The sequence below is a fragment of the Tiliqua scincoides genome, chromosome 15 (genome assembly GCF_035046505.1).
Source record: "Tiliqua scincoides isolate rTilSci1 chromosome 15, rTilSci1.hap2, whole genome shotgun sequence".
Classification (NCBI taxonomy): Eukaryota; Metazoa; Chordata; class Lepidosauria; order Squamata; family Scincidae; genus Tiliqua; species Tiliqua scincoides.
Genome location: NC_089835.1, coordinates 6,224,621 through 6,242,898, shown reverse-complemented (window position 1 = coordinate 6,242,898; position 18,278 = coordinate 6,224,621). Strand labels below are relative to the sequence as shown.

The window sequence follows — 18,278 nt, the reverse complement described above, 5'->3', positions numbered from 1 at the left end:
ACCAGGACCCCCACTGAGACCCCCACTGTCGAGACGCGCCAGAAGTGATGTCATTGGCATGGGAGTGACGTCACGGCCGGAAGTGACATCATCAAGCAAGAAATATTTTTAAATATTTTCTTTGCTCTCTCCACGGCAAAGGCTGCAATCCTAACCACACTTTCCTGAGAGTAAGCTCCACTGAACAAAATATTATTAATTATCAACAGTATTTATATACCGCTTTCCAACTAAAAGTTCACAAAGCGGTTTACAGAGAAAAATCAAATAACTAAATGGCTCCCTGTCCCAAAAGGGCTCACAATCTAAAAAGATGCAAAAAGAATACCAGCAGACAGCCACTAAAACAGACACTGCTGGGGTGAGATGGGCCAGTTACTCTCCCCCTGCTAAAAAAAGGAGCACCCACTTGAAAATGTGCCTCTTACTCAATTAGCAGGGGTCTTACTTACTAAAATAGGACTTACTTCTGAGTAGACCTGGTTAGGATTGTGCCCAAAATCAATCAATCAAGTAAATAAAAAATTTCCAATAAGTATAAGTTTAAAAAAATATTTAAAACAAAGAAGAAGCCTCTTAAGCAGTGACTGGTTGGTTGGCAACCTTCAGTCTCGAAAGACTACGGTATAAGCCTACAGCGCCCAGTATTCCCAGGCGGTCTCCCATCCAAGTACTAACCAGGCCTGACCCTGCTTAGCTTCCGAGATCATGGTAGAAGCCTACAGCGCCCAGTATTCCCAGGCGGTCTCCCATCCAAGTACTAACCAGGCCTGACCCTGCTTAGCTTCCGAGATCAGATGAGATCGGGCATGTGCAGGGTAACAGTTGCTATTCTCTTATCTTTTATGTCTCCAGCCATGTTAGAAAATAGGAGCAGACAAACCATTCATCTTGTCCACCAGCTCCCTTCCATGGAGCTCCCTACCCCAGCTACTGCCTACGGTCCATCATGGAGGTGACACGCTGCCCTCCAGCACTGGGTGACAGAAACCCTAGTGACGCCACTGACCAGATGTCCTCCGTTCAGCACCCTTGTGATGCTCTTGGTTGGCAACCTTCAGTCTCAACAGACTATGGTATAAGCCTACAGCACCCGGTATTCCCAGGCGGTCTCCCATCCAAGTACTAACCAGGCCTGACCCTGCTTAGCTTCCGAGATCATGGTATAAGCCTACAGCACCCGGTATTCCCAGGCGGTCTCCCATCCAAGTACTAACCAGGCCTGACCCTGCTTAGCTTCCGAGATCATGGTATAAGCCTACAGCACCCGGTATTCCCAGGCGGTCTCCCATCCAAGTACTAACCAGGCCTGACCCTGCTTAGCTTCCAAGATCATGGTATAAGCCTACAGCACCCGGTATTCCCAGGCGGTCTCCCATCCAAGTACTAACCAGGCCTGACCCTGCTTAGCTTCCAAGATCATGGTATAAGCCTACAGCACCCGGTATTCCCAGGCGGTCTCCCATCCAAGTACTAACCAGGCCTGACCCTGCTTAGCTTCCGAGATCATGGTATAAGCCTACAGCACCCGGTATTCCCAGGCGGTCTCCCATCCAAGTACTAACCAGGCCTGACCCTGCTTAGCTTCCAAGATCATGGTATAAGCCTACAGCGCCCGGTATTCCCAGGCGGTCTCCCATCCAAGTACTAACCAGGCCTGACCCTGCTTAGCTTCCGAGATCATGGTATAAGCCTACAGCACCCGGTATTCCCAGGCGGTCTCCCATCCAAGTACTAACCAGGCCTGACCCTGCTTAGCTTCCAAGATCAAACAAGATTGGGAATGTGCAGGGTAACAGTTGCCGCCTGATCTGTTAAAAAAATAAACATTCCAAAGGCTGCGATCCTCTCCATTCTTACCTGGGATTAAGACCCATTGACTATCATTGTCAAAAGCGTATACAGTGCTTAGTAGCCTGTTAAAAGTACAGCTCTGTTCCATTTCCCCAAATGCAGTCGCATACTATGGTAGCATCAAGTCTAATATGGGGCAGATCAAGTTCCGGGAGGAGGGCAAGACTTTTGGTGGGTCCCAGTCTCATACAACAGTTTTGATTGATTGATTGATTGATTGATTGATTGATTGATTGATTGATTGGGGTCATGGCACAAGACAGGTTGAACAGCAGGGGGGAGAGCCACTGTCCCTATAAACCCCCAACAAATGTCCATGACCCCCACCCCATCCCAGTGGCTGTTTCCAAGGACCTCTTTCTGTCCTCCATCTCACCATCATCCCTTGCCTTCAGGTTTGGACTCCAACCTGAGACAGGGAATGATTTATTTTCCATTTATTTAATTTATTTTCAATGATACATTTACTCTTCATTTATTTTACCGTGTCTACCATCCTGTGAACCTTTAAAAAAAGAAGCAGAGCAATACAGGGACAGGGCTCCATGAACTTTGCTGTGTCCCACCAACATAATTATCCAATTATGGAGGTATACATTTTCTATAGTGCCTTTCCCCAGGCTACAGATTACATTCATATTACTTTTGGGATTAATCTGCTGAGAGCCCAACCCTATGCATGTCTACTCAGAAGTAAGTCCCATCACAATCAATGGAGCTTACCCTTAGGCAAGTATGGATAGGATTGCAGCCTGAGAGCCCAATCCTATGCATGTCTACTCAGAAGTAAGTCCCATCACAATCAATGGAGCTTACCCTTAGGTGAGTATGGATAGGATTGCAGCCTAACCCTATGCATGTCTACTCAGAAGTAAGTCCCATAACAATCAATGGAGCTTACCCGTAGGTAAGTATGGATAGGATTGCAGCCTAACCCTATGCATGTCTACTCAGAAGTAAGTCCCATCACAATCAATGGAGCTTACCCTTAGGTAAGTATGGATAGGATTGCAGCCTAACCCTATGCATGTCTACTCAGAAGTAAGTCCCATCACAATCAATGGAGCTTACCCTTAGGTAAGTATGGATAGGATTGCAGCCTAACCCTATGCATGTCTACTCAGAAGTAAGTCCCATCACAATCAATGGAGCTTACCCTTAGGCAAGTATGGATAGGATTGCAGCCTGAGAGCCCAATCCTATGCATGTCTACTCAGAAGTAAGTCCCATCACAATCAATGGAGCTTACCCTTAGGTAAGTATGGATAGGATTGCAGCCTAACCCTATGCATGTCTACTCAGAAGTAAGTCCCATCACAAACAATGGAGCTTACCCTTAGGCAAGTATGGATAGGATTGCAGCCTGAGCGCCCAACCCTATGCATGTCTACTCAGAAGTAAGTCCCATCACAATCAATGGAGCTTACCCTTAGGCAAGTATGGATAGGATTGCAGTCTGAGAGCCCAACCCTATGCATGTCTACTCAGAAGTAAATCTGCTTAGTGGGACTTACTCCCAGGAAAGTGTGGATAGGATTGGGCTATGTGTCATGGCTTTTTTGTTTAACCCGGGTCAATTACTTTCACTCTTTTTTAGAATGTATGTATGTATGTATGTATGTATGTATGTATGTATGTATGTATGTATGTATACTTGTTTTAAGCATGGTTTTTATCTTTGTAAGCCACTTCAGCTGCTGCTTACAAACCAAATAAATGCATGGGACCCATCCCAATCCTAACTAATTTTTGGCACTGTGGTCCAGTGGTGCCAGAACGGCCTCTCCTGTATCCAGTGAAGGAAGAGAAGCTTCCAGAGGTCTCCCCAAGGTAAGGGGACATTTCTCTCCTTGCCCCAGGGAAAGCCCCAGCATGGGGCTACTAGAACCAGGGCCAAGAGCTGGTTCCCAGGGGTCCCCGATGTTGGGGTGCTCTAGATGGGTCTAGTTAGCCCACCACAGGAAACAGATCATGGACCAAAAATGAGTGGCCTTATGGCCAAGTCAACTTCCAGTAAAACAAGACCAGAAGTCCAGAAGAATTATGCTGCAGAGTAAGTTTTATTAGAAAAGAAAAACAAAAGGGGTTTCAGGGAACCATTTCCAACAAGCAGATTAAAGCACAAGGATACATGACAGTAAACGACTTTCTTGGCACAGATATTTGGAAAGGAAGAGAGAGGGAGACAAGATGGCTGCTCTAGACCTCCAGAACATTCATGCCCCTCTCTCCAGGGTGGATCCTCTGGTCATACGTTATTCCGCGTAGACAGTCCCTGAGAACTTAGCAGGGGGGCAAGCAGACGTTGGGTCTGCCCCCGAGATATCCTCCAAAGAGGTTTGGGGACCAGAGGTTTCTGCCGTAGGCGATTCCCGAGCCGCGAATGGCACAAGGAGTGTTGCCCCCCACAGTGGTCGGCTCACAGCTGGCGGAGAGGATGTGCCCTGGGATGGTCACGATGGAGGGGGGAGGCTGGATGACCACCTCGGACGGGGGGATCTGGTTGATGCCTGAAGGGATGACTCCAGCCAGGATGCCCAGGCTGCTCGAGGTTTCAGCCAGGCCTGCACCGCCGTAGCCGTAGCCAAGACCGCCATAGCCAAGACCTCCAAGGAACCCAGCAGCAGGGTTTGCAGACCCTGCCGATCCAAACCCAACCACCGGGCTGGAAGCACAAGATGGGACGGTGCAGGACGGTCCGCAGTTGGCCATGGCTGAGCGACGGGTGAGTCTGAAAGAACAAAGGAGCATCAACAACCATATTCCATGCAAGGACTCTTCCTTATGATGCTTACGAGGGGAGGACCATTGGTCAAGGACAGAGCGTATGCTCTGCTCGCAGGAGGTCTGAGGTTCAGGCCACAGGTCCGCCCAGCAATAGCCCTTGAAAGAGGATGTATCTCTACTCCCTTGGCGTGACATGGCAGTGGCGCTGCTTCTGCCCCAAAGGATCATGGGAATGGGGCATTCCCAGGCCCCCACATGAATCTCAGCCTCTTGGGTGCTATCAGGAGAAGGGTGACCCCTCAGCCAGTTGGGCCTTCCCAGCATGCAAGCCGAGATCCGAGGGGAGGCCAAGGCTGGATCCCTCCCTGCGCAAGCCTGGACTGTCAAAGTACTTCAGGGGGTAGAGTAAGTCCACACTACAGCCCAGAGGTGGAAACTCTCAGCCTAGTCTTAGTTCAGCGGGGAGAGGAGGGCAGAGACAAGCTTACCTGGTTCGCTGGGAAGGCAGGAGAAGGCAAAGGGAGCTGATGGGAGACTGTGGAGGGACGGGAGCCTTTTATACCATGTCCGTGGCACCCTGGCTGCTTCAGTGCCGCCCCTTTGCCCTCGTCAACTTAATTACCCGCCGTCCAAATGTGCTGGTTCAATCGCATCCCAAATTACTTTAATAACCCCAAAGGTTTCTGATGAAAGGATTCTGCTGTTTTCAGCTGAGACACAAAGAAGGCTTCCTTTCCTTTGGTCCACCGGTGCGGAAATAAGGCTTGTTCAACCGAGTGGGACATCCCTTTGAGCAGGTTTGCACGTGAGGGGCCTGTTAACTTGGGGGGGGGCTCTCTAGGGAATGGTGTGGGGGAGACCCACGTTTTCCAGCAGAAGGAAATTTCCGGGCCAATGATATGCCTTGTGGCGGGGGTGGGAATTGGGTTGGGGGGAGGGCAGGAGCCTAAGATGTGGGAAGGGGTGGCATACAGTGCGGGTGACACCCTATCATCTTCCTCCGCTCCTGGCTCTCTAGGGAATGGTGTGGGGGAGACCCACGTTTTCCAGCAGAAGGAAATTTCCGGGCCAATGATATGCCTTGTGGCGGGGGTGGGAATTGGGTTGGGGGGAGGGCAGGAGCCTAAGATGTGGGAAGGGGTGGCATACAGTGCGGGTGACACCCTATCATCTTCCTCCGCTCCTGGCACGCCCTCGTTCTCTCCTTGCAGCTGTGGCACAGACCCATAAGGATCCACTGGTGGAGGTTTACAAGGGGCCAATCCTCTTGAACACCCAGTCCTCTTGACCCCCCCACCCCATCTTGTGCACTCAGGATGTAGCACAAGCCTTTTTGGCACAGCTCGGGGGGGGAATGCATAGGATTGGACTATAAGGTGCCCTTTTGTAGGAGACGGAGTGCCTTCTTCCTGATAGGACTCCCATTTATGGCACCTTCCAGGAAGAGAGATTTCCTAGAGAGGAAGATGGAAGCCATGGTTTGGATGGGGCGGGGGGAATGCTGAGAGGAAGGAGACCTGAACTTCACCGAGAAAGGAGGAGAGGAAGAGGACACTTGAGAAGCTTGGATGGAGGCACAGTGTCTATAGATAATAGCTCATTAACACGGACAAACCTGCTAAATGACCCTTGTGGGACTTGAGGTTGTGATTTTGTTCTTTTGATATATAGTCCTATACGTGCTGCGTCATGAGAAAGACTGCTGATGTGTTGACTTGGGGAGCTCAAACATGAAAATGCGTCTCCTCTACGTGAACAGATGAAATAGGTTTAATGGGCAGCATTTAGCTTGATTAACCCAGGAAGGCGGAGACTGGCGACGATCGTCTCCTTGCTAGCTGGGCCCAGCACGGACGTCGGGTTGCGTGCCCACCCCGTGCCATGCCCCCAACAGCATCCGCTCCTCAAACCCCATCCATGCCTGAAGTTTCAGAAATGTTGGAGATGATACCAAGTGAATAACCAAGGACGGTGCCTGGATGGAAGTTCTCAAGAGGTGCCAATTCCAACCCCCTCCGAAAAAAAATAATAATGTCATGTGACATGGTCAAATGTAGAAGGGCATCTTTGCATCACTCTCAACCAAAACTGTAGGAGCAGACAACAAGTAGCACCATCTCTAGCAAGAGATAGGAAAACCAGTCACAAATCCTGGCCAAAGATTTTGAGAAGTAGCAAACTCTTTGACTGGTGCCCAGAAGACCAAGCTGGCAATGATGTAGGCTTCCTGGGAAAGGGGCTTCCACATCATAAGAACATAAGAACATATGATCAGCCCCACTGGATCAGGCCATAGGCCCATCTAGTCCAGCTAGATGGGCCTATGGCCTGATCCAATTGGGCTGTTCTTATGTTCTTATGATGTAGAAGCCCCTTTCCCAGGAAGCCTACATCATCAGAGACTACCACATCAGAGGTGCCACCACCAAAAAGGCCCTCCCTCCGATCAGCACCTTCTTGGCCGTTCATACCTAGTAAAGGACATCCAGAGGAGGGCCTCTGGTCAAGAATGGGGGGCTGAGGCTTGTGTGTGGAGGGAAGCCTGTCCTTGGTAACAGCACATACATGAAAAATGTATCAGAGACTCCGGAGAGGAATTGCCCCTGTATGTTTCATGCTGAAAGGCTTGTTGCGATTGTCAAAACTGGTGTTGCAATCGGAGGTTGGCGTCTGTGTGACGCTGCTGTGTGAAGCCCCTAGTCTGCAGAATGACCCACAACCAATCCCCGAGACCACCTATTTGCCCCTAGCTGTCATATGGCATATGGTGGTGAGACCCTCTTGGGAGGAAGCGGTCCTGGGAAAGCGGTTTGCTGGGGAGGACACAAGAGATGATCCTGGGAAAGCGAAGTTAGAGCATGATTGAACCAGGGTTTGTGCCACGTGAGACCCACCTACAGAGCCGGCCTTGCTCCTTTGATCCACGTCGAAGCCAGAGGAAGGTTCCCAGGGAAAGATCAGGGCTTTGGAACGAAGAGGCAGTACTGTGAGAAGCCGACCGGGGCTTGATTAAAACAAACGAGCTCTCGGTGGCGGTTAAAATAATTGGGAGCAGGACGCTGCAGAGCCAATTTGCCGGGAAGTAATGAAGGCCTCCAGGCAGAGACTGCTGCATCCGGGCCTCTGACGGCGCTGCTGCTGGAGGTATATAAAGAGGCACCCTGGACAGCCTCCCCAACAGCTTCACCTGACTCTCTCGTTCCTTCTGCTCCTTGGAGAACCAGGTAAGCCCGACTCTGCGGGAGGTAAGCCCGACTCTGCGGGATCCCTTGCATCCAACTTGAGCTGAAAGGGACCTTGGCGTCTCCACACAGAATCCAGGAGGTTAAGGTTGTATGTGGGGCCTCAAGGTCTCCATAAAATTTCAGCTGCAGTTCCCGTGATGGGGAGACACCTTCTCTGCCTGTCCAGGGGGTAGCTGGCTCTCCCTGAAGATGCTGAGAAAGCTACCCAAGGCCTTCTGCAGGCACAGCTTGGGCTCCCCAACTGAGAGACTAGGCGGTAGGGATTCCACCATCTCTGCAGCAATGCAGACTTATCCTTCCTTCTGAATTCTTTTGACGGTTCCAAGTTCTGCAGGGAGGGATCCCTCTTGGATCCCGGCTTGCGTGCTGGAAAGGCTAAGCGACGGTGTAGCCCTCGACTAGCTGAAGGGTCATCCCTTCTCCCTGCAGTACCCCGAGAGGCTGAGGTTTTTGTGGGTGCCTGGGATCTCCAGCAGAATGTGCCGTCCCCATGATACCTTGGGGCAGAAGCAGGGACACCGCAGTGTCAAGCAAGTGCCCTCTTTTCAAGGGCTGTTGCTGGACAGACCTGCAGGTGCCAAGGCCTGAACCTCAGACCTTCTCCTTGCAAGGCGGATGCTCTGAGTGATGGTCCTCCCCTCACAAGGAAGCTTCCTAATGAAGAGTTCTTGTATAGAATATTCGTGTTGATTATCCTTTCTTTTCTTTTCAGACTCACCCATCGCTCAGCCATGGCCAACTGCGGACCGTCCTGCACCGTCCCATCTTGTGCTTCCAGCCCGGTGGTTGGGTTTGGGTCGGCAGGGTCTGCAAACCCAGCTGCTGGGTTCCTTGGAGGTCTTGGCTATGGCGGTCTTGGCTACGGCTACGGCGGTGCAGGCCTGGCTGGAACATCGAGCAGCCTGGGCATCCTGGCTGGAGTCATCCCTTCGGGCATCAACCAGATCCCCCCATCCGAGGTGGTCATCCAGCCTCCCCCCTCCATCGTGACCATCCCAGGGCACATCCTCTCCGCCAGCTGTGAGCCGACCACTGTGGGGGGCAACACTCCTTGTGCCATTCGCGGCTCGGGAATCGCCTACGGCAGAAACCTCTGGTCCCCAAACCTCTTTGGAGGATACCTCGGGGGTAGGCCCAACGTCTGCTTGCCCCCCTGCTAAGTCTATGGTATGACCAAAGGATCCACCCTGGAGCACCCTGAAGTCTATTTGGAGGTGCTGACATCTCTTGAGCCCAACCTACACCAACAGCAGGAGAGGAGTGTTCAGTGTCCACGAAAATGAGGCCACAATCTCTTTTCCACGCATCTGTGTCTAACTGAAATGTGTTCATGTTCTTTGTATGTTTAATTCTGCCAGGATCTTTTGCACCCCTCTTGCAGACAGCAGCAGTGACCCTAACATCGGCTTGCAGCCCCATCCTCTTGTGCAGGCAGCCACTTTAAAACAGTGGGGGGGGGGGATCGGGAGCTTTGGGAGAGGTTCAAGAACATCGATTCCCTAAACCTCTGGATCATTAGTGGGTCTCCTTAGACCATTAGTGGGTCTCCTTAGACCTGCACCAGCCCTTTGACTGTGAAGGGGACGTGCTGTGGGGCAAGAAAGGGGGTAACTTTATGGTCCAGAACACTCCTACATACCCCGTTCCACCCACACATCCTGTCCCATTCCAGCCCCCCCTCCACCTCACCTGCGCTCCCTTTCAGAGCCAGGTCCCAGAGTGGGTCACCATCTTCGCCACCATTTTGGAGGGCAGATCCCAAGTGGCCGCTGGTAGCCCACTCCTTGTAGGGTCTCTGCAACGTCGTAACCAGCATTATGGTGACGCAAGCAGCCCTATAGGACTGTGCTGTGAGTCCACGAAACGGCGACTCATTTCAATCGGTAGATGAAGAAGGTTCTAGAAGTCCAGAGAGCGACCACCTTGTCTCCCTCTCTCTTCCTGCCCAAAGACAAGTTGTTTACTCTCAAGTAGTGCTTTATCCTGCTCCAACCTGCTTATCAGAAACAGCTCCCTATAACTCCACGTTGCTTTCAAGCCTAATAAAACTTACTCTGTGCTGTAATTCTTCTTGTCTTGTTTTCACTGGAGGTTTTTTAATTTTTTTTTAATCTTTAATTAATTAATTTTAATTTATTTTTTTTGGAGGGGGGGGGCACATTTAAAACCAAAAGATGAATGCAAACAAAACGTATGCCTCGGTATATGACCTGGGGATCTATAGACATCCAAGCGTCCATTTTTATCGGCTGTTTCTCCCATTGGCTGGAGATCCATCAATGGCATTGGAGAGGGCCACATGGGAAAGATGCCATGCGCGCGCACTAATGGTTGCAACCCGGGGAACCAGAGGGCCAGGGAAGTTGCTGGGAGAGCTTGCCTGGGGGCGTGTGCTTATGGCTATGGTCTGCAGTGGGTTTAATGATTCTGACGGTTGGGGCAGGTTGGGCACCCCTTTTCTGGAGCATGATATACTAAGGCATCCTTTTTTCTGAGTAGACCCACAAGTGGAATGTGGGGTTCAAACTCACACCCTGCGCCCTTTCAAAGGTAACCCCCCCTTTCTACAGCTATGGTAGTGTTAAAAAGGGGTGTGTGTAGGGCGGCATCTAGTGGACAACTGTTGTAAATGCATCCGCGTGGGTGCACCTGCCCTGGGAAAGGCGATCCTGATGAATGGAGTTGAGGGGCAGCTCTCCAGACAGCACGATCTTTTGCAGACTGTTCCCGACCAGGACTTCCTGCTTCCCCAGACTTCTCTACATTTTACTCATGAATACATATATTGTAAGCTCATCGGGGCAGAGAACGTTCCCCTATATACTTGCTTCTTGCGGTTCAGCAGAAGACCATAAAGCAGCACCCTTGCTTTGACTCCATACCAACACACGTTTTAAATCTACGCTGTCCAATATCCACATCTGAGCATGTCAACCTGCTGCCAGGGTATAAAGAACACGGCAAAGTGCATTTAAGTGTGACTTGGGTTCCTTTGGCCACTTCCTGCTTTGATTGCTTCTCCACACCTGCATCTAGGGCTCCCCCAATACTCTCTGCATGTTTTCTTTTGGGGGGGGATCTAGAGGGGTCTTCTTGCTGTCGGAGAGTTTTATAGGGAGATATGTTTTGACCCCCCCCCCCTCCCAAGGCAATGTTGATGTTCACAGATAGAAGCAGAAGCAGGAGACCAGATCTATGATGCAGAGTCAGTTTTATTAGGAATAAAAATACAGGGAGTGAAGAATTTCCAGTAAGCAGATTGAACATGTTAAGCAACATGTGCCCGAGGGCAGCTTCCTCCATCGTGACTATTTTGTCGCACAATATGGGGGGGGTGGCTGGGTTAAGTTTCTAGAACATTCATCCCCCCCATTACAGAAAGCCCCACTGACATCGTTTCCCCATTCAGTTGCATTCACATTTAATGGGCAGAGTTAATTCTGGCTCTAATCTTAACTCTGTTGGGAGGGGGGGAAGTGTCCAAGATCCCTCCCTGAATGGATCAAATCAACAATCAGAGGAAGAGAAAAAGGGAAGTGGAGTGAATTCAGAGTACAAATAGATGTAGCTGGGCCTGATCCTCAGGGATGCTGAACACCACCTGCTTCCCCCTGACTTAACCAGGCTAGAGGGTGCTCAGAATAGCCAAACCCAGGCGCGCATGTTCCACCGTGGACCATCCAATTGACCTTTTCCCTATGTAGCCAGTCCATCAGAATTTAGCAGGGGGACCAGCAGACGCTGCCTCTGCGGCCAGAACGACGCACGAGCAGGCCGCCCCCAAGGTTACCGCCGTAGATAGCTCTGCCATATCCGTAGCCACCGGAGAAGCCAGATCCGACGATCCCAGTGCCCCTGACGGCGCATGGTGTGTTGCCTCCCACAGTAGTGGGCTCACAGCTGGCAGAGAGGATGGCCCCTGGGATGGTCACCACGGAGGGAGGGGGCTGGATGACCACTTCAGATGGTGGGATCTGGTTCACGCAGGAAGGGATGACTCCAGCCAGGGTGCCGAGGTTGCCGGAGGTTTCAGCCAGGGTGCCGTGTCCATACCCAGACCGCCATAGCCCCATCCGAGACCTCCATATCCATGACTTCCATAGCCCCATCCAAGGCCTCTGCAGCCCGTCGATCCCAAGCCCACGATTGGGGCGAAGCGCAAGATGGGACGGTGCAGGCTGGTCCGCAGTTGGCCATGTCTGAGCGAGGGGGTGAACCTGAAGGAAGAGAGACCCCCAAAGAAATCATATTATAGGCATGAACCTTTACAGCGCTTAATCATTGCATGCAACTCAGTTAGAAGGATCACAGCTCTGTGAATGGCGCATGTTTTGCAAGCAAAAGATTCCAGCTCGAAACCTTTGAAGACTCTCTAAGTCAGTCAGGGATAGGCCCATTCCTGAAACCCTGGGGAATTCCACCAATCAGCATAGACAGTACTGAACAAGGGGGACGTCTAATGATGTCAGCACACTGTCACACCTTTGCACATGGACAACAAACCTGGGGAACGAAATTGACAATGACGGGAAAGGTCCCCAGATCCCCAAAATTCTGCTGGAGATCCCAGACTCCAGGGAGGGAGGGGAATCAGGGCACACAATCCTATACAATATTATTATTATTATTATTTATTATTATTATTATTAACAGTATTTATATACCGCTTTTCAACTAAAAGTTCACAAGCGGTTTACAGAGAAAAATCAAATAACTAAATGGCTCCCTGTCCCAAAAGGGCTCAGAAGTAAGTCCCACTGTGTTCAGTAGAACTTACTCCAACGACATTATGCTTAGGATTACAGCTTGAGTCTACAGGTTCCAGGAGGAGAAGGTTTGAAAGCTCAACTAGTGGAAGGCTACATTCTACTTGAGCCTTAATGGTCTGCAAGCCAAGATCTGGCCAAGGGTTGAGTTTCCCCAGAACAAGTCTGAACTGTCAAGAGAAATCTGAAGGGTGAGGATGAAAACTCCTCCGCAGAGGGTCTTAGAATTTGTCTAAGACAAGCAGAGAATGAATACGGTGGGGGAAGCCTGCATTACTATGAGGAGACAAAGCTCAAATCCCATGTCAAGAGGCATAAGATGGCCTGGACAAGCCCCACTTACCGGGTTCTCCAAGGAGTGAGAAGCTGAGAGATGAAGCTGATGGGGACTGTGGAGAGATGGGAGCTTTTTATACTGTGTCCGTGGCATCCTGGCTGTTTGAGTCCCACCCCTTTGCCCTCGTCATCTTAATTACCCACCCTCCAAATCTGCTGCTTTCATCATGTCCCAAATTACTTTAATAACCCCAAAAGCTTCTGAGAAACGGATTCTGCTGACATCGGCTGATTGCAATGAAATACCAAAATTCTTTCCTCTTCCTGGGTCCGCCAATTTTGGGGTGAGCCTTGTGGGGCTGGCTGAAACCACCTGCAGTGGGCTGTGAATTTGGGGTGCTGTGAAGGACATGGTTTGGTCGAAGCTATATTTTGCTGGCAGGGGTCCCAAACTTTTCAGCGCAGGGGCCACGTTATATATTTCACACATTTTAGTAGAGCGAAAAAAGAAAAAAGAAAAATCACTGTTACAATTGAATGAATGAAATTTCAAATGAATGAACAAGTTTTACGTGGACCTTTTATTTTATATTGTTTTATTTTAATCAGCATGACATGATTCAGAAGAAAAGAGAAATGGGACAATCCCAAAGGGGGGGGGAAATGCTCTGCTTTACCCCATAAATGATATACACAGTCTACGTTTAGACTTTCCTAGAAAGCCTTGTGGATACCAAATTAGCAGATACTGAATCACTGAGTCTATGGGGGAAAATGGAGTTCAGTTCTAGGGGACACTCTTAACCCTCCAGAGGACGTCTGAACTTGAAGTCTATGGGGCTGGGACAGAAGTCTATGGGGCTATGGAAGCTAGAGCTGATCAGGATCTCCAACAACTGATCCTCCCTCCCCCATGCTAAATAAGTGAATTCACAGATAGAAGATTGGCATATTAAATGAATATATAATGAATAAAAATGTCAAACAATAGCAAATTCTCTGACCCCCCCCCCCCAAATTATATTAAATTATTAAATTATATATTCTCTTATACTAAATTAAAATTATAAAGGATTTTTTACTGGCTGGATAAAATCTTGTAGTGGACCCCCAAGGCCATTGTATGGAGACCCCTGATCTATGGGCTGCCAACATTGAATATGCTAAAGGCCTCACCACACTAGGACTGAGCTCTGACCCCCCCCCCCCCCACCTAATCCAGTCCACTCTGCCACACCGTTTCCTCTACTGGGCAATAACAGATGGGGATGCTGGAGCATGGGAAGGAATTGTTCAAGAGCTGGGACCCCATTGCACCCAGGACTGAGTGCATTCGTATTTGGCTTGCTTTTGCCCCCCCTTTTCCCTTTGAGATTCTGAGCCCCTCGCGGACAGGACTTCTATGTTCAAAAATGTGCTTCTCTGAGCCCATGAGGCAGAGCAAGGTGCAAGCTCACCCCTCCCCCCCAATATAAGAACTTAAGAACAGCCCCACTGGATCGGGCCATAGGCCCATCTAGTCCAGCTTCCTGTGTCTCACAGCGGCCCACCAAATACCCAGGGAGCACACCAGATAACAAGAGACCTGCAAGGCCTCCTGGGAATTGTAGTTAAGAACATAAGAACAGCCCCACTGGAGCAGGCCATAGGCCCATGTAGTCTAGCTTCCTGTATCTCACAGCGGCCCACCAAATGCCCCAGGGAGCACACCAGATAACAAGAGACCTGCAAGGCCTCCTGGGAATTGTAGTTAAGAACATAAGAACAGCCCCACTGGAGCAGGCCATAGGCCCATGTAGTCTAGCTTCCTGTATTTCACAGCGGCCCACCAAATGCCCCAAGGAGCACACCAGATAACAAGAGACCTGCAAGGCTTCCTGGAATTGTAGTTAAGAACATAAGAACAGCCCCACTGGATCAGGCCATAGGCCCACCTAGTCCAGCTTCCTCCATCTCACAGCAGCCACCAAATGCCCCAGGGAGCACACCAGATAACAAGAGACCTGCAAGGCTTTCTGGGAATTGTATTTAAGAACATAAGAACAGCCCCACTGGATCAGGCCATAGGCCCACCTAGTCCAGCTTCCTGCATCTCACAGCAGCCCACCAAATGCCCCAGGGAGCACACCAGGTAACAGGAGACCTGGGGGACAGGAGTTGGTGTGAGAACCTGCCCATCAGCGTCACAACCCTTGTGGCTGTTTTGCTTGTTTGTTCTTTCAAGTCTCATCCACAATTTCACAAACCGGCAAGGATCCTCCAGCCAGGAATGTAAAGAGTCAACACCCAACTGGGAAGGGACATGCATCAAAGCAGGTCTTCCCACCACAAATTGCCTGCCACATTCTCCATTAAACTCGGCTCATTTTCAGAGCTATTTGTTAAGTATTAGACTTTCCCCCCTCCCTGCTAATTGCTTCTGCGTCTGAACTCCGGCTCTCCGAAACAAAGCCAGCTGTGATTTTGGGAAGCTTGGTTGAATCAAACCCCTTGAGGGGGTCGGGGCCCTTGAGGGGCCAATCCTGTCCAACTCTCCAGAACCAGTAGAGCCCCAAAGTAAGGGAATGAATGTCTCCTTACCTTGAGGATGTTTTGTGGCTGTCTCCCCCCACATGATGCAGTGCGCACCCCAGTGGCATGGCTGCACCAGTGCTAAAAAGTTGGATAGGAGTGGGCTGCTAGAAATCCAATCCTGCCTCAAAAACAGTTGTTGCTCAACACATTGGTTAGCAGTCTTGAAAGACTAAGGTATAAGCCTACAGCACTCGGTATTCCCAGGCGGTCTCCCATCCAAGTGCTAACCAGGCCTGACCCTGCTTAGCTTCCGAGATCACGGTATAAGCCTACAGCGGTCCGGTATTCCCAGGCAGTCTCCCATCCAAGTACTAACCAGGCCTGACCCTGCTTAGCTTCCGAGATCACGGTATAAGCCTACAGCGCCCGGTATTCCCAGGCGGTCTCCCATCCAAGTACTAACCAGGCCTGACCCTGCTTAGCTTCCGAGATCATGGTATAAGCCTACAGCACCCTGTATTCCCAGGCAGTCTCCCATCCAAGTACTAACCAGGCCTGATCCTGCTTAGCTTCTGAGATCATGGTATAAGCCTACAGCATCCGGTATTCCCAGGTGGTCTCCCATCCAAGTACTAACCAGGCCTGACCCTGCTTAGCTTCCGAGATCACGGTATAAGCCTACAGCACCCTGTATTCCCAGGCGGTCTCCCATCCAAGTACTAACCAGGCCTGACCCTGCTTCGCTTCCGAGATCATGGTAGAAGCCTACAGCGCCCGGTATTCCCAGGCGGTCTCCCATCCAAGTACTAACCAGGCCTGACCCTGCTTAGCTTCCAAATCATGGTATAAACCTACAGCACCCGGTATTCCCAGGCGGTCTCCCATCCAAGTACCAACCAGGCCTGAGCCTGCTTAGCCTCCGAGATCAGGCGAGATCAGGCATCTGCAGGGCAAAGCACTGTCCATAAACATCTCCAAATCTGGCTCATGCATGAAGCTATGGCTGTAAATTAATTGTATAACTAGATGTGGCCAAGAGATGTGCGTGTGCCCTAGACTGGTGATGGCCCAGCAGGAGGTGTGAATGTGTGACCCGAAATCAAAGCTTGGTGGCAATTGTTTGCCAAATCTATGGCACCCCCTTTATTGTCAATAGGTGAAGACCACCTAGCTTTGTCCATGGTGGGTGCTGTCAACTAGATCCTTTCCTACGTGACATCACTCCTTCCTGGAAGAAAAAAAAACTATCCCCATATAATGGGGGGACACAGTTACCTGAGAAATTGGGGATGCAGCCAAACAGGCCTAGGGAATGGAGTTGTAAAGTGGGAGGTACCCCTGGGTGACGTGGAGCTGGCATTTATTTGCAGTCATATATTACGAGCTCCTAAAAAAATCATTAATCCAATGAGCTCTTCAAAACGCTCCACGGTTTATTTAATGGGGCCCAAATCCTTGACTGGCTTTGAAATGAAATGAAAGAATATACCACTTAGCAGAGAGATCACAAAGTCAGCGATGCTTAATGGGGAGGTATTACGAGCGGTTTGTGGTGGGGATCCGGGCCTTGATCCTCAACACCTCCTGTTGGGCGTTGAGTGTTCAGGCTCCCTGATGGAGAATGCTTGCCAGCTTCTGAAACTGTCGACGAGGCCAGAATGAATGAACCAGCAGCACATGGGACCCACGGGTGTATTCCCACATTGAACCCTAAGCAACATTCAAGGCTCCATTGTGACTTACCTCGTGCCTGATCTTGTCTGATCTTTGGCAGCTAAGCAGGGTCAGGCCCAGTTAGTTCTTGGATGGGAGACATGCTGGGTGCTGTAGGCTTATACCATAGTCTTTCGAGACTGAAGGTTGCTAACCCTCTAACCCAGGGGTGCTCACACTTTTTTGGCTCGAGAGCTACTTTGAAACCCAGCAAGGCCCGGAGATCTACCAGGGGGGAAGGAAGCGTCTGACAGACACCCCCTTTAATGTATGGAGCCCCTGCTGGAGTCTAGTCAGTTTCGTCAGTTTTGTTGCTGCATGCCTGAGGAGCAGCTAAAGTGTCCCTTTCAGTGTCAGTTTAGTGTCAGCTAATTATGTCAGTTTCATCTAGTCACTAGACAAAACTGACATATTAACAGTTTGGAGAGACAGGGCTCCGCGATCTACTCATTTTGCCTCGCGATCTACCCGTAGATCTACCCGTAGATCGCGATCCACCTATTGAGCACCCCTGCTCTAACCCAAATATTTGCCTAGAAAGAAAATGGGCCCACAGATCTATTAGAAGTTTTTTGCTCAACACAACTCTGTGTGAAATATAAATTTGCCCATGACCGAAAGAAAGAGGAGTTTTAACATGTGTGGCGATCATGCGTGATCTTTCTGGGGTTTTCTGAAGCATGGGCAGGTCACGTGTGGCCTCCCCCCCCCAGACGTGGCACATCTGGAGACATTCAGGGGGTCTTCTTGGGACCTCCATTTGGGGGCTTGGCATCCGCAAATATTCAGATCCGTGGGTGCTGAATCCACAGGTAAGGAAGGCACACTGTATGTGAGGGGGTCAAGCATGAATAGCGATGAAAACCGGAAGGGCTCAAAGAGCCCAAATCTATGCATATCTCCTCAGAAGTAAGTCCCATTATAGTCAGTATGCCTTACTCATGGGTAAGTGATGATAGGATGCAAGCCCCCAAATGGAGGTCCTGAGAAGACCTCCTGGATGTGACCAGATGCCTCAGATCGCCACGCATGTTAAAACTCCTCTTTCTTTCGGTCATGGGGAAATTTATATTCGCACATGCCCGATCTCGGAAGTTAAGCAGGGGCAGACCTGGTTAGTACTTGGATGGGAGACTGCATGGAAATACTGAGTGCTGTAGGCTTATACCATAATCTCGGAAGC

At 50.3% G+C, this 18,278-nt stretch overlaps 2 pseudogenes; both read right to left on the bottom strand.

The window, feature by feature from the left end:
- Positions 1-716: 716 nt before the first annotated feature.
- On the bottom strand, positions 717-836 carry LOC136635359 (5S ribosomal RNA; annotated as a pseudogene).
- An 854-nt stretch (positions 837-1,690) lies between these two features.
- On the bottom strand, positions 1,691-1,810 carry LOC136635298 (5S ribosomal RNA; annotated as a pseudogene).
- Between the last annotated feature and the right edge of the window lie 16,468 nt (positions 1,811-18,278).